Genomic DNA, 18,546 nt, shown 5'->3' with positions numbered 1-18,546 from the left:
TATATTAATCATATTCATTTATTATTTCAAAATTAGTTGCTACTTTTTTTATATGTTTTGCCAGTGTCAAATATTTTAAGCGCAACACTCTGATTTTTGTGTACATAGTTGTAAACAACATGCGCATGTTGAGTTCCAAGTAATAGATTATTATAATTATTGATTATTTGTTGGAAGAGTTATACTTTCAGTGACTGTTTCCAATTTCCAAAAACAGTGATTATTATTTTTAATCTTTTTATGTACCTTGTAGCTTTTTCCATAAAAAATATTTACTAAAAAACTTCAAGACATTCGGTTTTGGGGTAAAAGGTGATGTGAGTGTTTACTTTTTTCAGAAAGAACTGGATTAAATTTGGTCAAACTTGAATTGAAAGAGTACATAAATATAGGCAAAACGAAGCAATAAAGAATCAATTAAATATTTCTGACTACAAGACCAATATTGTTTATTATTTTTTGAGTTATTATACAACATACTTGGGTAAGAGGGGAATAACAGGTTATCATTTATTGAAATTACACAATAAGAGCTTTCCAAATGGCATCTGATAAAAAAAATGAGAAAATAGCAACGCAGTACATGTGACTTAAAAACAATAAAAAAAAATTAAGAAATTTTGTAAATTAAGCTGTTTTATATAAACACTGAACAATAAAAAAACATATGGTTTTGATGAATTTAAGATAACTCTGACTCCGACACCGACTCCGACTCCGACTCCGGGTTATCAGAAATGCTCGGCTCCGAGTCCGACTCCGACCCCAGCTCTTAAAATTTAGCCGACTCCAGCTCCGACTCCGGCTCCGACTCCACCGACTCCAACTCCGACTCCGACTCAACAGCTCTGCTTTTTAGGAAAAAAATACACTCTAAAATGATAATTTTTTTAAATTGGGGTTTTCACATAAAAATAAATGTGTAAATTACCATTTTTGAAAATTTTCACTTTTGGATTTGTTCTAGATGACAAAAATACATTTGAGTTATAGCACAAGCTGGTCAAAGTTCATATAACAGTGTTGGCATTTTTTCAAAAAAGTAATAATGTTTAAAAGCATTGAACGTTTAGACTGTTATGGACGAACTAATGATGCAAAATTACTTCTTTGGTCATAGCATAAGATATTTGGTCTGGAAATCCATTTTGAGGTAACGTTTCCTACTTAAAAATATTTTTGATTGGGCATTTGAATCGAGCGAGAAAGAGGTTTACCCGTCGAATGTAAAATTGAGCTAATTCCTTGAAAGATAAGATAAGATCCTTTATGCTGGCAGATTGTTCTACTTTGAGTGCCCTCAGAAGCTTCCTATGCTTCAATGTTAACATTTAATATGCGCGACTGGGTCCGTCTGAATAGAAGCAAGCACCAAAAGGATCTTCGATCTCTATTTAGTAGATTGTAACAAAAATGTTTTTTTCACGGGCAATCAGGTGCTTGTTCCTGTGCGTAAACCAAAATCCTAAATATGAGCACGTCACACCCTCCGTTTGTTCCATATGTATCGTTGAATATTGAGTCCGTAGGGCTATAACCGTCACCTTCGTTGTTATTGAAAATTAACTTGACTGTGACTTTTCGAATTATGTATTGTTTGTTTTCTTCTAGAAACAGCTATGCTTAGTACTTTAGCTCAGCTTTTGATGATAAAACATAAAATAAAATTAAAATCAACTAATCAATTTCACAATATTGGGTGATTTTATAAAGTAAATTTCGCATTAAATAGCTGATAATGTATGCCACCACATGGTGCGTCCGACGGCAATGAAATAAGCCTGTCCGAATCCTTACCCCCACAATGTGCCAGTGTCATCGACATTTCAGCACGCTTAGCGACCTGGTTCTGCGAAATGAGCCGGTTGATATTGAATTTGAAATTCTAATGTCGCCTCTGCACTGCCATATCGGGCGATCAATACTAACGACTCCTCCAAAAGGCAAATTCTCGCCCGCCGCTCGATCAGAAGAACACGATCTTCTCGAGGCGAGTACTTGCAATATCTCGTGTCCTGCCTATTTGTAGCAAGGAAACCTTGTAACGGTTTGTATCCTTCCGGTTTGGGGCTTGTACTTACGACGACGACGTCGACTGGCTTGCAGTTGCTGCCTTCGTAACTTCAAACGGGTGAACAGCGCAAACGCCATTCAAACAGCGCGTAAGGAACCGGTTCTGACACTTGGCTGGCTAGCTGGCTTAAGCTGACCGATCTGATCACGCGAGTTTTGCACCTAGACGTCTGCGTTGGAGAATCTTTCGGGTTGAGGTTAGGGATGTTAATTCTAGCCTCACCATTCTCCGTTCTATCCACTGTTATGAAACTGACCATTTCTAGTTTGCAATCACACTCACAGGAACGGATTATTTTTCTTTGAGGGCATCGGCCAGGAGCCCTGGTCGGGGCCGATGATGTAACGGCGAGACGGGTGACAGTTACAGGTACGTCGACGATGCCGTGTTAATGAACAAACCAGATCTCGTGCCGTCGCATTGCGTATGCGTTTCGAGACAGGAAAAACGACGCACAGGTGGTGGCAGTGCATTCCGGCTCCGGAGTCGGACCTCGCCGCCACTGGCTGCCCAGCTGGATGGGCTTTAATTAAGCAGAATTTAATTATAGCAAATCAGTGCACTCGAAGGGAACCCCGGACCTGCCAGGCACGTAATCTTTCGCCTCTAATGGGCGGTGACTTTGGCGAGTTTGCTTGGAACGCCGAGGATTCTCGTGCTTGTTAGAGGTTATTGCAATAGAATGCATCCTCTCCTTGGGGCGCAGTGGTTCAATGCCAAGAACGGCATTCCGATCTCACGCTTGTTCTATCGGGCTGGATGGAATGGACGCTTCTTGTGAAGTGAACAAGTTTCATAAAATTAGAAAAAGTTGAATGACTTTAAGTAACCAATCAGTGGTATAAAAAAATGTAGTTACGATAACCATCTTTAAGAGTTATGTTAATTGTTTTTAGTTTAGATTTTTGCTAGAGAAATTTGCAAAAAAAAAAAATATTTTGAAGGTTTGAATCGAAATTTTATCTCAAAACAATCTTTTGAACATTGGTTTCAACCCATGTTTTTTAACAGAATTTAAAGATCTTTTGAAAAGAAACACACATGATAAACAAAATGAATTTGAATACTATTCACGGTGTGTTTTGTAGAATAAACTTAATCCTTTACAACCCAACTCTGCCTCAGGGCGGGCTACGATCTAAAAAATCGTCAAAAGTCCATTTTTCAACCAATTTTGGATTTTTTAAAACATTGAAAAGAAGAACACTTAAAATTTTAGGGTTTGAAGTAGAGCTTAGAGCTGGGACTTCGGAAAGGATATTTTCGGACTCCGGATATCCGGATATCCAAATCCGGATAATTATCCGGATACTATCCGGAGCTCCGAAAAAACGGATACTATCCGAAATTTACGGATATCCGGATATTTTTCCATGTAATGTAGCAAGAAGGAAGCATTATTTTCCCCATTTTTTGGTTCAAGTGATGATGGTTGGAGCATTATCAATAGGGACAAAATAGTTCAGAAAGGGGAGGGGGCAGGGGAGATTTGAATCAAATGGATTATTTTACTTTTGATAGCTTCATAAATCACGTATAATGCTACATTAGTGAACTGTTTGATTATTCTGATAATTATTTGTAAAATAGACGAGGGCCTCGTGGCGCGGTAGTTAGCGGCTTCGGCTGCCGATCCCTAAGTTGCTATGGGGCGCGGATTCAATTCCCGCCTTATACTCCTGGCCTTCTATCGGATGGGGAAGTAAAACGTCGGTCCATTTGCGTAAAAAAGGTTTTGGGTGACTCACCATACATAACTTCGGACGCCTAGAAATGAGCAAAAACTTGCAACAGAGACCACAAAAGACCCGGGGGTCGTTAAAGTAGATTGCTTTTTTTGTAAAAAAGTGTCTTATTTCAACATAAAGAAATTCCATTTGAAAAAAAGCATTAACCAATAAAGAAGTTCCCCAAACGGGCTCAAAATTTTCTGGGGGTTCCTTGGCCAGAATAATAAGACCTTCATTATTTATTTTTTTGCCATTAGGGTGACCTGCACCGTGCTAGGGCGGTCTGAAAAATTGCAAATTTCGTAAATTCCGCAAAAACCCATAATTGTCAAAAAAAAAATCGTTACTCCACGCCATTTTAACCGATCCTATACGCAAAAGAAAGTGATGAGTTGACCTTTCAAGGAAAAATAATTTGAGAACTGAAAAAAACAGGCAAACATTTGACAAAGTCGTTGAAAACTGTTTTATCCGAGAGTGGCGGAGGCAAGACGGCATGGATGTGAAACTAGGCGCAGTAATTAACTATAATAAAAGTACTTGTATTTAACTAATAAGTACACTGCAATAACGAGCACGATCTTTCTCTGTTTACTGTTGTGAGTAGAATGATGTTTGTCAGTAATTGACTAATGAGTTGGTGTCAAATGGACTTTTGTGTAACATTTGACGCCCGAATTGATGATGTACTCCAAATTCCAAAAAACGTATTTTTCAACAAAGAAGTAAAACAAAAAAAAAATGCGCTCCCGTTTGTCGTAACTGAACTGTCAAAAATCAAACGACATGTCGTTTATGGGGAATTTAATGTAGGTACTTCTCGAATCTTCAATAACCCATGAAGAAAAAAAATCATTTTCAAATTATGTGTTTTATAAATTTGTTGTTACTCCTAAAGGTTATTTTTAGAGTGTACCAATTTTCTACATAGTCACTAGCTTGCACCGCCCCACCGTCACGAAATATCAAAAAATGAACCTCGGATTCGTGAGAAGGATCCAAAGTTTACCCATAGAGTAAAATTTCGTGAAGTTAGGAAATCAAAAAGGGGTCGGATCCACTTTTCAAATGATTTTAATAGGGGTTTTGAGAAAAAATATCCGGATACCAACGGATATCGGATAATTATCCGTCTATCCGGAGCTCCGGATTTTGGATATCCGGATACATTCAAAGTCCCAGCTTTAGTTTGAAGTTTAACTTACCAAAGTTTAAAAAAAATGCTATTTTTTAGGGGTACACTTTGGCTGTGTTATTAATAACATTTCCTATATTTTAAGTAAAAAGACTATGCAATAATTTCTGTAGTGTGACTATGTCTCTATGCATTTTTTTTACATCTTTTTTGCCTTTCTTACTAAAGAAGAGTATAGGAATTGCTTTTGATAATGGTGCCATTCTATAGCAGAAAATGTGAAAAAAGCAATAAAAAGTAAAGTGACTGTAAAAACATAAAAAAAAACCAAGAAAGGCAAAATTTAATGATGGGAGGTTGTAGAATAGGCCAAATAATATCAAAAACAAATATAAACTAAGATAAATGCAAATTTAAATGCTTAAAATAATACAAGAAAAACATAAAACAAGAGAAGTTAAGTTTTCGTGCATCGGCACTCAACAGCACTTCATCACATTTTCAGATGATTGCCTTCGTAAAACGGCAGGGCGAATCTTTGCTCACTGTGCATTAAAACAAGCTTTAGTTCGATGCTTTTAATAATCGTTGTTCACTATGTAATTTGGATTTGCAAAAAAAATTAATGGTGATTTGAATATCACAAAAATTTCAAGTGCTAAATGTGCTATTTAGCACTCAAATAGCACTTCATCACTAAAACTAGCGAATAAGTGAAGATAAAGGTTTCGGTCGTTCTGAATCTCATAGTGCATTGGAAAAAACATACTTTAGGGAAAAAAACAAATTGATATGGTGCCTTTTCCAAGCCATGGCCTTAGAAAAACTGTCAAGTGCTACTGAGTGCCGATGCACGTCTGAAACGAAGTAAAGTTTTCCGTAGAACGAAAGTTGCTCAAAATGACCTACTTATCATGGGAAAAATAACAAATTTTGAAAACAAAATTGAGCAGTAGACACTTAAATGGGCAATTTGTTTTAAAAGAAAAATTATGTATCAGATGCATAAATTTATAATATATAAGGCATTGATTTCAACTGATGATTTTGTGGTGCAAATTTTCCATAAATATTTTATTCAAACCAATTTTTTTCTAAAGTTATCTCAAATTATCTTAATTTACACATCAGGAAAAAAAAACTTATACTAAGGACTGTAGTCTACAAATCGTAAACAAACTCAAATAAAATCGGAAAAAGTGAAGCGGTTCCCGCTTAGATTTTCCTGAAAGTTTGAACTAAAGGGTGATGTTGGTCCCTTATAATGAATCCGGGAAAATACTTTCAAAGACATATGATTTAATTTAATAGATGACAACTTTTCAAAATTGTACCCTTAAACATATCAGAAAAAAACAAAAATGTTTTTTTTGAATATCAAGTTTTAGTGACAAAGAAAAAGAAACTATTGGCACTACGCCCCCCGGGGCATGGCCTTCCTCTAACGTGGGATTTCTGCTCCAGCGCCTCTGACGAGACAGGAGAAACCGGGACCGACGTTTTACTTCACCATCCGATAGAAGCTCAGTGGATAAGGCGGGAATCGAACCCGCGTCTCATAGCATCATCGGGATCGGCAGCCGAAGCCGCTACCCCTGCGCCACGAGACCCACAAGACAAGAAGTGAAATTAAAAATCATCATTTTTTACCGTGTATCATTTTTTCACTGTAGTGCTTATTCATACCTACAAATTAGCCCAAGGCACCAAATCGATTTAAAAATTACTTCAAATGATTCAGATTTTTGAATTTTAATGTATTATTTTGTATGGACAGCTGAAAAATTGGTATGGAAAATGAGATGAACAAACTTATGATGCAAAATGGCTTCTTTGGGCAAACCGAAGGCACCAAAAAAGTATTATTTTTTTTTCAAACTATAAGTCAAGCTTTTATTTTTATTTGTTTCATGATAAGTAAACCTTCAAGACTTCCCTTTTGCTTAAACTTTCTTTCCAAGAGTTGGGGAGTGAATGCAAAATCCTAATGCAAAAAAGGTCATTCACGATCACCATTGTGACCAAATGGTCTCCGCAGCACGTCATTTTCATTCGCCCTCCAGGAGAAACTAAACAATCACCGCAAAAGCGCCACCCCAAAAGCCTTCCCCTCAAACCCCTCTCTTCGCAAAGGGAAGCAACAACTTTAGTTTTCAGATCGTGGAGCAGTCGAAAAATTCGCGAAAGCTCCGCGGGTCTCCTAGCGAGGTTCATCGAACTTTTCGCACACGGCCATTATTTGTCTGTTTGTGTTGCCATCCGCCGCCAACAGGCAGTCGCAAATCTTTGAGGTAGGTCAGAATCAGCCGATGGTGCCGCAAAACAAAAATACGGTTGATGGTGCACAAAAATTGGACGATGCTGAGTGCTGAGGTCTGTTGTTTGGTCGAGCAGGGATCACATTTCCGGAAGTTTGGTGAAGAATTCAAAAATGAACTTTCAACAAAATTGTACTTCTTACCGTCAAACCGTCAAAATGTTGTTGAAGTCTCTGAAAAGAAACAAAACAAAATTAATGTTAAATCAACAAATTTCAAAATATTTAAATATAACCGCCTACATTCCTATCCCAACATCCGAAACAGAACGCAATCGCAGGGGTGACCATTTTCGGGTTCGTCGCTTGTGGTTCCCCGAATTAAAAAAACAACAAAACAAATCATTCTCCCAAACCCATTCTCCCCGTGAATGAGTGTTTGTGTTTGTGCCAAAACCGGCCATTGACCGCGGGCGGGCGCGGGTTCAACGATTGTAGTACGAAAACGTGCTGCGGAGTTCATTGGCCGTGGCCACCACCAGGCCCATTCCGTGGGATGACTGACGTTTGTGGACTATGTTTTTGCTGTTGTTTTCGTCGTTCTTATTGCGTACTTTTACTCCGCATGGGAGAGGCTATCGCTCAGCTAAATGATGATTAAACCCCTTCATTCACCGTTTTGCCTTCCTCACTGAGGTAAGGCTATAATCCTGCTCGAAAAATGAACATTTGAAAAACAGCTCGTAGACCTATATTCATGTATACCTATCGACTCAGAATCGAAAACTGAACAAATGTCTGTGTGTGTGTGTGTATGTGTGTGCGTATTCCCCTTGGTGCTAAAAATTCTTGCCAAGTTTTCTCGGCACTGGCTGATCCGATTTGAGTCAAATAAGTTGCATTCAATCCGGTTTGGTGCCCCATACTGCACTATTGAATTGTTTGAAGATCCGATAAGTAGTTCAAAAGTTACGTATAAAAAAGTGTCAGAGTTGCGAATCGGATCTCACTTAAATGCATGTAAACTTTGTCCAGACCCATCACCCGACCCATCGTTGGATAGGTTATCAAAAGACCTTTCCAATGAGTCCAAAACATTGAAGATCTGGCAACCCTGTCTCAAGTTATGACCACTTAAGTGATATTTATGTGTGTGTGTGTGTGCAACCAACCAAACGGGACCACGCGGTCGCTTCTTACAAATTGAGTTGTTTCCATGTATTTTTTAGATCTGCATTCTATACATGCAAATAACTCGCATAGGCATTTGGATGGTGTTAGCTCTGCCGAGCTTTGGTGACCCATTTCTACGCTGGCTAGCCGAGCGCGAGGTACTTCAGCTTTATCGACAAGCCCCGCCCTGAAGAACGTTTGCATCAATCGGATTCAAACGTTATTTAGAACTTCCGAACCCTTGTCAAATGGACAAGGACCCAGCGCGTATATAGTAACAGTAACACTATTCCTAATTCCAGTCATAGCCTACCAACCAAGTCGCGATGGCCTAGTGGTTAGCATTTTTGCTTACCAATTCAAAGGACGGGGGATCGAACCCCGACTCGAGCGACTTTGATTTTTCGTTCATGTTCAGAGTTTCAAGATTTATATTTCCTATAATTTCTCGTTGGGAGCAGATGGGAGTCGAACCCAGGACCATTCGCTTACAAAGCGAACACCGTAACCAGTCAGCCACGGCCGCTCCTATGACCACTTAAGTGATATTTATGTACTTTTTTGATGCCGGATCTCACTTAAATGTATGTAAACTATGTCCGGATCCATTATCAAACCCATCATTAGATAGGTAATCGAAAGACCTTTCCAATGAGTCTAATACATTGAAGATGTGGCAACCCTGTCTCAAGTTATGACCACTTAAGTGATATTTATATACTTTTTTGATGTCGGATCTCAATTAAATGTATGTAAACTATGTCCGGATCCATTATTCAACCCATCGTTGGTTAGGTAATCGAAAGACCTTTCCAATGAGTCTAATACATTGAAGATCTGGCAACCCTGTCTCAAGTTATGACCACTTAAGTGATATTTATGTACTTTTTTTAGGCCGGATCTCACTTAAATGTATGTAAACTATGTCCGGATCCATTATCCAGCCCATCGTTGGTTAGGTAATCGAAAGACCTTTCCAATGAGTCTAATACATTGAAGATCTGGCAACCCTGTCTCAAGTTATGACCACTTAAGTGATATTTATGTACTTTTTTGATGCCGGATCTCACTTAAATGTATGTAAACTATGTCCGGATCCATTATCAAACCCATCATTAGATAGGTAATCGAAAGACCTTTCCAATGAGTCTAATACATTGAAGATGTGGCAACCCTGTCTCAAGTTATGACCACTCAAGTGATATTTATGTACTATTTTGATGCCGGATCTCACTTAAATGTATGTAAACTATGTCCGGATCCATCATTCAACCCATTGTTAGATAGGTAATCAAAAGACCTTTCCAACGAGTCCAAAACATTGAAGATCTGGCAACCCTGTCTCAAGTTATGACCACTTAAGTGATAATTATGTACTTTTTTGATGCCGGATCTCACTTAAATGTATGTAAACTATGTCTGGATCCATTACCCAACCCATCGTTGGTTAGGTTATGAAAAGACCTTTCCAACGAGTTCAAAACATTGGAGATCTGGCAACCTTGTCTTGAGATATGTACACTTATGTGATATTGATGTACTTTTTTACTCCGGATCTAAAAAAGAGATGAAATTTTTGTATCTGAAAGAGATGAAATTTCATATCAGCCATTGTTGTAATAAGTGAGGAAGGCTCCAACCACATAGGTGGATTAAGTTAGTTTTTCCAGTGATTGTTAGTTATTAGTTAAACGTCACACATTTCTCTGGAAATGTGTTGGACATGTTTTCGCATCGATTTCACAAACATGCGCTCTTTAATGTTGTTTATTTACGAAAATTCTGACAAATATTCAAAAATATTGATTTTGTAGAAACCAGCATTAGAAGATTTGTGAAGCTTAAATTGCTTCAATTTCGCCAAGGCATGATAGCCTTAGATTCCCTGAACACGCTTGAATTGACAAATACGATACGTGATATGATGGGTTTGGACACAAATTTCGTCTAATTTCGTTAAGTTCCGGAATACAAAAAAACACATATCACCCAAGGGCTCATAAGTGGCATTATAAGTGGTCATAGCTTGAGACAGGGTTGCCAGATCTTCAATGTATTAGACTCGTTGGAAAGGTCTTTCGATTACCTAACCAACGATGGGTCGGATGATTTATCCGGACATAGTTTACATACATTTAAGTGAGATCCGGCTACAACAAAGTACATAAATATCACTTAAGTGGTCATAACTCGAGCCAGATCTTCAATTTTTCAGATTCGTTGGAAAGGTCTATCGATTGCCTTACCAACGATGTGTCGGATGATGGATCCGGACATTGTTTACATACATTGAAGTGAGATCCGGCTACAAAAAAGTACATAAATATCACTTAAGTGGTTATAACTCGAGACAGGGTTGCCAGATTTCCAATGTTATGAATGTCTAATGTCTTTCAATTACCAAACCAACGATGTATAACATGATGATGTTTGGTTCGATTTACTGCCATTTATTCAACTTCCCATAATATGCGAAAACACGTTTTTATACATAACTTTTGAACTACTTATCGAAACTTCAAACAATTCAAAAGCACCGTATGGACATCAAATCGGGCGTCCAATTTTACATAAAAGACCCTTTAACACCAAATTTCCAAACCATCACCATTTCAGGCTGCAAGTCACAAAATATCGAAAAATGGACCTCGGATTCATGATCAGGAGCAAAAGTTTCATACAAATCAAAGAGAGGTCAAGGCAAGTGCTGTGTGAGTTGGCGGAGAATGACCCATTTGCAAAAAATGTTATTTGGAGTTTTTCAAGGCATATTGATGGGGAGGATGTCGACGCTAATTCATATAAAAATTTGCAACCAAAAAAAATCTCTTTTTACGTAGCTTCTGAGCAACAGTTCAAACAGTCACCGCGCTTTCTTCGAAATTGAAAGGTCAATCAACCTTTCCACCCTTTCGCAGAACCTTTCTTCGTTTGATTGTGTGCTGTCAGGAGCGTCGTGGTTGTCGTGGCATGCAATCTTGGCACTTTCCTCCTCCTTTCACCCGGGGAAAGATGACCAATTCTTTTTCTGCTTCATCAGTTGTTGGGAGGGGGGGGGGAGAGTGGTGTAGAAAAGGGCAGAACAGAATAAACATTGCGCCAGCAGCAGCAGCAGCAGAAGACAAATAACAACCAGCAAACAACTGACCGATGAAATGCCCGATCGACACCGACCAGAATGGAGAAGAATTACATAACACCTCACTACCTGCAGCACCACCCACCCCGCGAAGCAACGTCGCGACCAAGAACGTGTGAGAGATTTTTACTGTTAGCGAACAACAACAGCAAGAAGAAGAATGAGCAGAAGAAAAAGGAGATGAGGTGAGAGAGGTTTATCGTTTGGCCCCTGCCAGCGGGCGCAGTAGGCTGGGCAGAAGAGGCTTTGCATACCTTTTTGCTTCGTGCTGACTGAGTGATGTTTACTCTCGTGGTTTGCCTGCCACAGTGTGGTTGTTGCTGGTTGTTGTTGTTGATGTTGATGCAATTGGTTTCGCGCAGATATGTGTGTGCGCGCTGCAGGACGTTGACCTTGGCCGTGGGGAACATCTGCGCGGATTGGTGCGGACTTTGGCTTTGATTTTGTTGAGGTTCTTGAACCTTGGTGTTTATTTTTGTTTACGTTCTATTTTGAGCGAGATGATGGGATTTTTTTTGTGGAGATCGACTTTTCATTGCATCTTTAATTTGAATTCAACTTTGTCCATCGTTTCATAAAAAGTGTAATAAAAGAACGAAAATCTGTAACTGCAGAAGAGGTTTTTTAATCACTTTAGTATTTTCGTCAAATTTGTTGGTTATCCTTTTGTTCGTTGGTTGTAACAGAGTTATAAATTGCTAATTTTTTTAACAAACGTAATCCTCCGCCAACTCACACGATGTCGGAAAGAGTTGCCCCGACCCCTCTTTGATTTGTGTGAAACTTTGTCTTAAGAGGTAACTTTTGTCCCTGGTCACTCAGATTCGTCCTTTTTCGATATCTCTAGATGGAGAGCCTGTACGACCCCTTCCATTTTTTAAAATTTCAAAAAAGACGTTTTTTCAATAATTTGCAGCCAAGGCCCAAGGGCCCAAGGCAAATGTCAAAAGAAATTTTATGTGAAATTAGACGCCCAATTTGAATCAAAAAAACTCTGAACTCAGAATTAAAATAAAACCTATTTTCATTGAAAAAAAAATAATACAAAAATAGTTTTAAAGATTCTGTCACTTATCGTTACTTAACTGTAATTTTTTTCTGGGATTTGTCATACTTTGGGAATTGCATAACCCCGAAAGGTAATTTTTCCACTTAAACAAAATTTATCATTTAAAAATTTCGTGTTTTTGTAACTTTGCGTGTTAGATATGACAATGTTCAAAAAAAATATATGCAGAAACTACAAAATTTTTGATATATAACCATTAGAGGTTTGCTTGTAACCACCTTGGAAAAAACTTATATGTTTTATTTTGTTGTGTCGTTCGTTTCTATCGTGAATGACCTTGCACGGCCATGATCAATGACGACTAACTTTTTCAAAACTTTGTTTCGTGCAATCGCGATAACTCTTAACGGTTACGAGCAAACCCTTTATGTTTATGCATTATATTTTTGTAATTCTCTGCTCTACAATTTGTAGAACATTGAATAGAGAAAAACACGAAATTTTAAAATGAAAAATTTTGATCTAAATAAAAAATGACCATTAGCTTCATCCATAAAGTACGACACGCTAAAATCAGCCAAAATTTTTCGAAAAATATAGCTTGGATCCTATGTTACCCCTTAGGAAAAAGTTTCACGCAAATCGAAGAGGTGTAGTAGGAAACTTTTTCCGATTTCGTATGAGTTGGCGGAGAATCACCCATTTATGGTCTTGCAAAAATAAAAACATTTTTGTTGGTTTAGTCCCAATATCTTTGTAACATTTACTCTCAACTTTTGGTTATTCAACTTTGTTCAACCTTAAAAAATATCACAGTTAGATAAAAACGTTACTTAATCCACCCTTAGGTGGTTGGTGCCTTCCTCACATTTCTGGAGCAACATTTGAAAGGGGCGGTACGACATTGCTCTTACGGCCTTTCATTACACGCGTTTAAATGGGACGAAAGGCCGTAAGAGCAATGTCGTACCGCCCCTTTCAAATGTTGCTCCAGATTTAAAGGGTGCTATCCAAAATAGACACAAAATGGCGGTGTTTTTCAGAGTTTTATCAATTTTGACTCATTATTTATACCACTAGATTGGGTAGTCAGATCTTCATATTGCAGGGCACTTATGTGGTTACAACTTATGATATGGTAGTCAGATCTTCAATCCAATTCGTGCTCGTTGAAAAGGTCTTTTAATTACCTATCCAAAGATATGTCGCATGAATATCATGAGATAAGATGAGATGATCATGAAATCCGGTCTCCAAAAGGTGCGTAAATAACACTTAAGTGCTTATAACTTTTGATAGGATTGTCAGATCTTCAATGTCTTGGATGCGTTGGAAAGGTTTTTTGATAACCTATCCAACGATAGGTCGCATGAGAGATCCGGACAACGTTTTCATCAAAATATCTGAGATCCGGCCTCCAAAAAGTGAGTAAATAACACTTAAGTGCTTATAAGTTTTGATAGGGTTTTCAGATACTTTTGTTAAAATAGTTTTTTTAGCATAACTTTTAAAGTACTTAACTAAACTCCATAATTTTTAATAGCGACTTATGGGACCCCAGAACGGATCGAATGAGGCCAAAACGGACAAAATCGGTTTAGCCAGTCTTGAGATAATCGAGTGACAATTTTTTGATCAACATCCCACCACACACACAGACATTTGCTCAGAATTTGATTCTAAGTCGATAGGTATACATGAAGGTGGGTCTAGGAGGTCTAATTGAGAAGTTCATTTTTCGAGTGATTTTATAGCATTTCCTCAGTAAGGTGAGGAAGGCAAAAACTAGTATTAATGTCAAATGTTTTTGCTACCAGAGATCCTTATTTTATTTTTTTTAAATCGAAATACATTCACAAAATATTGTTGAAATGACATTTCAGAGGGAGTAAATTGTTTTCAGGTACATTTTCAGAGGGGTTTTTTTTGTACATATAAAACGAACATCTGGGCCAAATATCAAATCCAAATAAGCACTCTAGGTCAACGGGAAGTGGGGCAAATCGGGACACAAAGTTTGAAGGTTCAAAAACGTGGAAAATCTTTATAAAGGCTGTACCTTAGGGTGCCCAGGAAAAATGACCCCCTGCTCCACAGGCGGATAACGGTTTTTTGGGTAATTTAAAGCATCTGTGCAAATTTTGAGCGAAATTGGTTGAGATTAACCCATTGATACCCGAGCATAAAGTTGGTGAAAAAAAGTTGTTCTTACAAAAATGACTTTTTTAAATCGCTAATAACATTTCAGGATCAAGTTTTGCAGATTTGGTCTGTTCAACAAAGTTGTAGAGCATTAAATTTTCAATAAAAATCTCACTTTTGGGAATATTGAATAAAATTCATTTAAATTTAAAAAATTCAAATTGCATCTGAAAGGGATAAGTAAATGCAACAAAATGGGGGAGGGGCACAATTTTCAAACTCAACTAAAAAAGTGTTCCATACAGATGTCAACTCGATTCGACCTGGAGCTTATACACTCAACCCCCGGTGGTTGGTCACTTTTTCGTTTGACACTTTTTTAGTTTGCACCCCGTTGGTTGGTCAAAGTCAAACTAAAAAGTGACGAACTGTCACTTTTTACACGGCGCTCACGCACACTATCAAAACAAACGTTCAGTAGTGTGTGTGAACTCCGTGTAAAAGGGGTGTCAAACTAAAAAGTGACTCCGTTCGTTTGACAACAGTTAGTGTCAAACCATCGGGGTTTGAGTGTAGAGGACATCTGGGAATACCATTTGAGATTGATAACGCTTTGGGTAAGGCAGTTTGGCACATAAAATAGACACTTTTCACAATAAAAAACATGCATAAAGATGTTTATTTTCGTCATATCAACCATTAAAAAAAATAAGATAAAAAATAAGAAACCTTTTTTTTCTGCTGACATCGAACTTGATTTTCAATAAATGAGATTCGAAGATTTTTTTAACTTAAATTTTTTGAAATGGATGAAAAGGACGACAATAAACATCTTTGTGCAGGTTTCTATTAGGAAATTGACCCATAAACACGAGTTTGATAAATCCTATTGTCCTAGAGTACTCAGTTTTATATGTACAAACAACCCCTGTAAATTTAAGGCAGATCAGTGAGGTCATGCGACATGGGTATGCTTTGCTCGAGTACTCGCTCTTAATACCATCGAGTACCTAATGTTGGCATATGAGCAATTCTCGCTGAAACCGTCCCACTAGATGCACATGTTCTCAAATCGTTACGGCAATGTTCTCATTCGATTCAGCGCACCAAAAAACCATTAAAACAACCTTCGAACCAATGAAAATGTCAGCCGTTAGCCACCTGTAAATAAAAACATGTATTGAACTATGGATTTTTTCGAAAAAATGCCCTAATTTGGAGAAATGATATCTCCCAAAATACATTACCAAACATCAAAAAGTTATATATCGTTGGAAAGGTAATCGCGAGGGCTTTCTATCGCACTTTGAAAAACATTTCAAAAATTATTTTTCAAGGGTAATTTTAAGGGTTTTGAGAAACTTACTCTTAATTTTGAATTTTGACCGTGTTCGCAACCACTTATCATTACGCAACCATTTTCATTCGAAAGATTGGAAAATTTTGCATAAAATCAACTTGAGAAAAGTAGTGTAATGAAATAGTTTTCGTATAGTTATTAACGGATGAAAGAAATTGGTAAAATTTCAGTTTAAAATAACCAAAGCTCAGACTTCACAAATGAGCCTTATTTACAGTCAAAACAAAGCAGGATTGTATTTGAGCCGAATGTACAGTCATATGAGGCAAATCTGGACATATAGGATGAATAGGGACAGCTATTTCAACTATACTTTCACTCATCAGATCATATTTTTAAATTGTTTATGTAAAAACATACATAAACAAACAAGTTTCTAAATTTTATGCAATTAAGTACTGTAGTCTCGATTCGCCACATTTAACTGAAGTAATATTTTATGTACAGAATTTGTTTTGGGAAGATCTGCTTTATTTGTTTGTGCACAAAAAAGTGCAAAGTTGAAATCAATATTTTTTGATCAAGTTAAAATTGTATGGGGCTGTTAATACCATATAAACAAGCAAAAAACTCGATTTTCGTCCAAATCGGACTAGGTCCTTTTATTTGATACTACCCCAAAGTTTCACTTTTCTGCAAACAATGTTAAAAACCTTCATTGACAAACTGCAATATCTCTGAAACCGCAAGCCGTACAATGTCGAGTCAGAACTCACTAGAAAGATTATTAGACGTGGAATTAATAAGTGTAGTCTGTTTTTCAATTAAAAACTTTTTTCAATGTATTTATGTTGCACAAAAGAAAGTTTTAAATTTGGTTTTTATATTGAGAGTAATTAAAAATTAAAGTTAAATGAATCCCATTTTTTTAACATAGAATAGAGAAGAGCGGGGCAAAGGTACGCACCTAGTGACAATCATTCTGTCACCGATGACCATAAAATATTTTTGATTCGTTGTATATACCAAATTGTACCCTTATCACTTGCTTTCAAAACGTAGTACTAGAATTCACCTCAAATTGCTTTATGTCGAGAACCAGGCAATTACTCTAAAAAATAAGTGCGTAGCTTTGCCCCGTGTGTGGGGTAAAGGGATTTTTAACTCTTTTTTTTTTTTGTTTTAATTTTAGTTATTGTTTCATTCAGTTTTCAATTGGGGGTAGTTTTTAATCTCAAATTAAGGTAAATTTATCGTAAATTGACTTGTGTCTAATGAAAGGGCGTAGTCCAATTTGGACGAAAATCGATTTTTTTGCTTGTTTATATGGTATTAACAGCCCCATACAATTTTAACTTGATCAAAAAATATTGATTTCAACTTTGCACTTTTTTGTGCACAAACAAATAAAGCAGATCTTCCCAAAACACATTCTGTACATACAATATTACTTCAGTGAAATGTGGCGAATCGAGACTACAGTCTAAGTAAGGACATTAGTTTTCAGAGTACTTAAAAGCTTAAAATTTAGAAACTTGTTTGTTTATGTATGTTTTTACATAAACAATTTATAAATATGATCTGATGAGTGAAAGTATAGTTGAAAAAGCTGTCCCTATTCATCCTATATGTCCAGATTTGCCTCAAATGACTGTACATTCGGCTCAAATACAATCCTGCTTTGTTTTGACTGTAAATTAGGCTAATTTCTGAAGTCTGAGCTTTGGTTATTTCTAACTGAAATTTTACCAATTTCTTTCATCCGTTAATAACTATACGAAAACTATTTCATTACACTACTTTTCTCAAGTTGATTTTATGCAAAATTTTCCAATCTTTCGAATGAAAATGGTTGCGTAATGATAAGTGGTTGCGAACACGGTCAAAATTCAAAATTAAGAGTAAGTTTCTCAAAAACCCTTAAAATTACCCTTGAAAAAATAATTTTTGAAATGTTTTTCAAAGTGCGATAGAAAGCCCTCGCGATTACCTTTCCAACGATATATAACTTTTTGATGTTTGGTAATGTATTTTGGGAGATATCATTTCTCCAAATTAGGCATTTTTCGAAAAATCCATAGTTCAATACAAGTTTTTATTTACAGGTGGCTAACGGCTGACATTTTCATTGGTTCGAAGGTTGTTTTAATGGTTTTTTGGTGCGCTGAATCGAATGAGAACATTGCCGTAACGATTTGAGAACATGTGCATCTAGTGGGACGGTTTCAGCGAGAATTGCTCATATCGGTATTTATAACTTTAAATTTGCGCTTTTCAAAGACGTTTACACGGATAGAAATCCTGTAAACAAATCCGGTAACACTGTGTTGTTGAATTCGACAATATGGAAATGTTTTCAAAATTGTCAACATATTTTTCTCGATTTCGTTGCAAATGTTTTCAAAATCGTTCAATATCGATTTTTAAAACACAATTTACAATGTCCATGTTGTTGAATTCAACAACACAGTGTTACTTTATTTACTTACAGGATTTCTATCCGTGTACAATTAAATCGAGTAATCAATAGTCCTTTATGAAGCAAGTGGGCAACCATCAAAAGTTTTTCAAAATAAGTATTATAAGT

The 18,546-nt window shown here is 37.0% G+C and overlaps 1 protein-coding gene across 1 annotated transcript in view; it reads right to left on the bottom strand.

The window, feature by feature from the left end:
* The window catches only part of LOC6032731 (ecdysone 20-monooxygenase), a 90,262-nt gene that overhangs the window by 56,263 nt on the left and 15,453 nt on the right, over positions 1–18,546 (bottom strand). The window contains exon 2 of the mRNA XM_038263891.1: positions 7,401–7,430. The gene's annotated coding sequence lies outside the window, so the exon portion shown is untranslated. The remainder of the gene's footprint in view (positions 1–7,400; positions 7,431–18,546) is intronic.

This window comes from Culex quinquefasciatus, chromosome 3 (assembly GCF_015732765.1).
Source record: "Culex quinquefasciatus strain JHB chromosome 3, VPISU_Cqui_1.0_pri_paternal, whole genome shotgun sequence".
Taxonomy (NCBI): Eukaryota; Metazoa; Arthropoda; class Insecta; order Diptera; family Culicidae; genus Culex; species Culex quinquefasciatus.
This window is presented reverse-complemented; position numbering and strand designations above follow the sequence as displayed.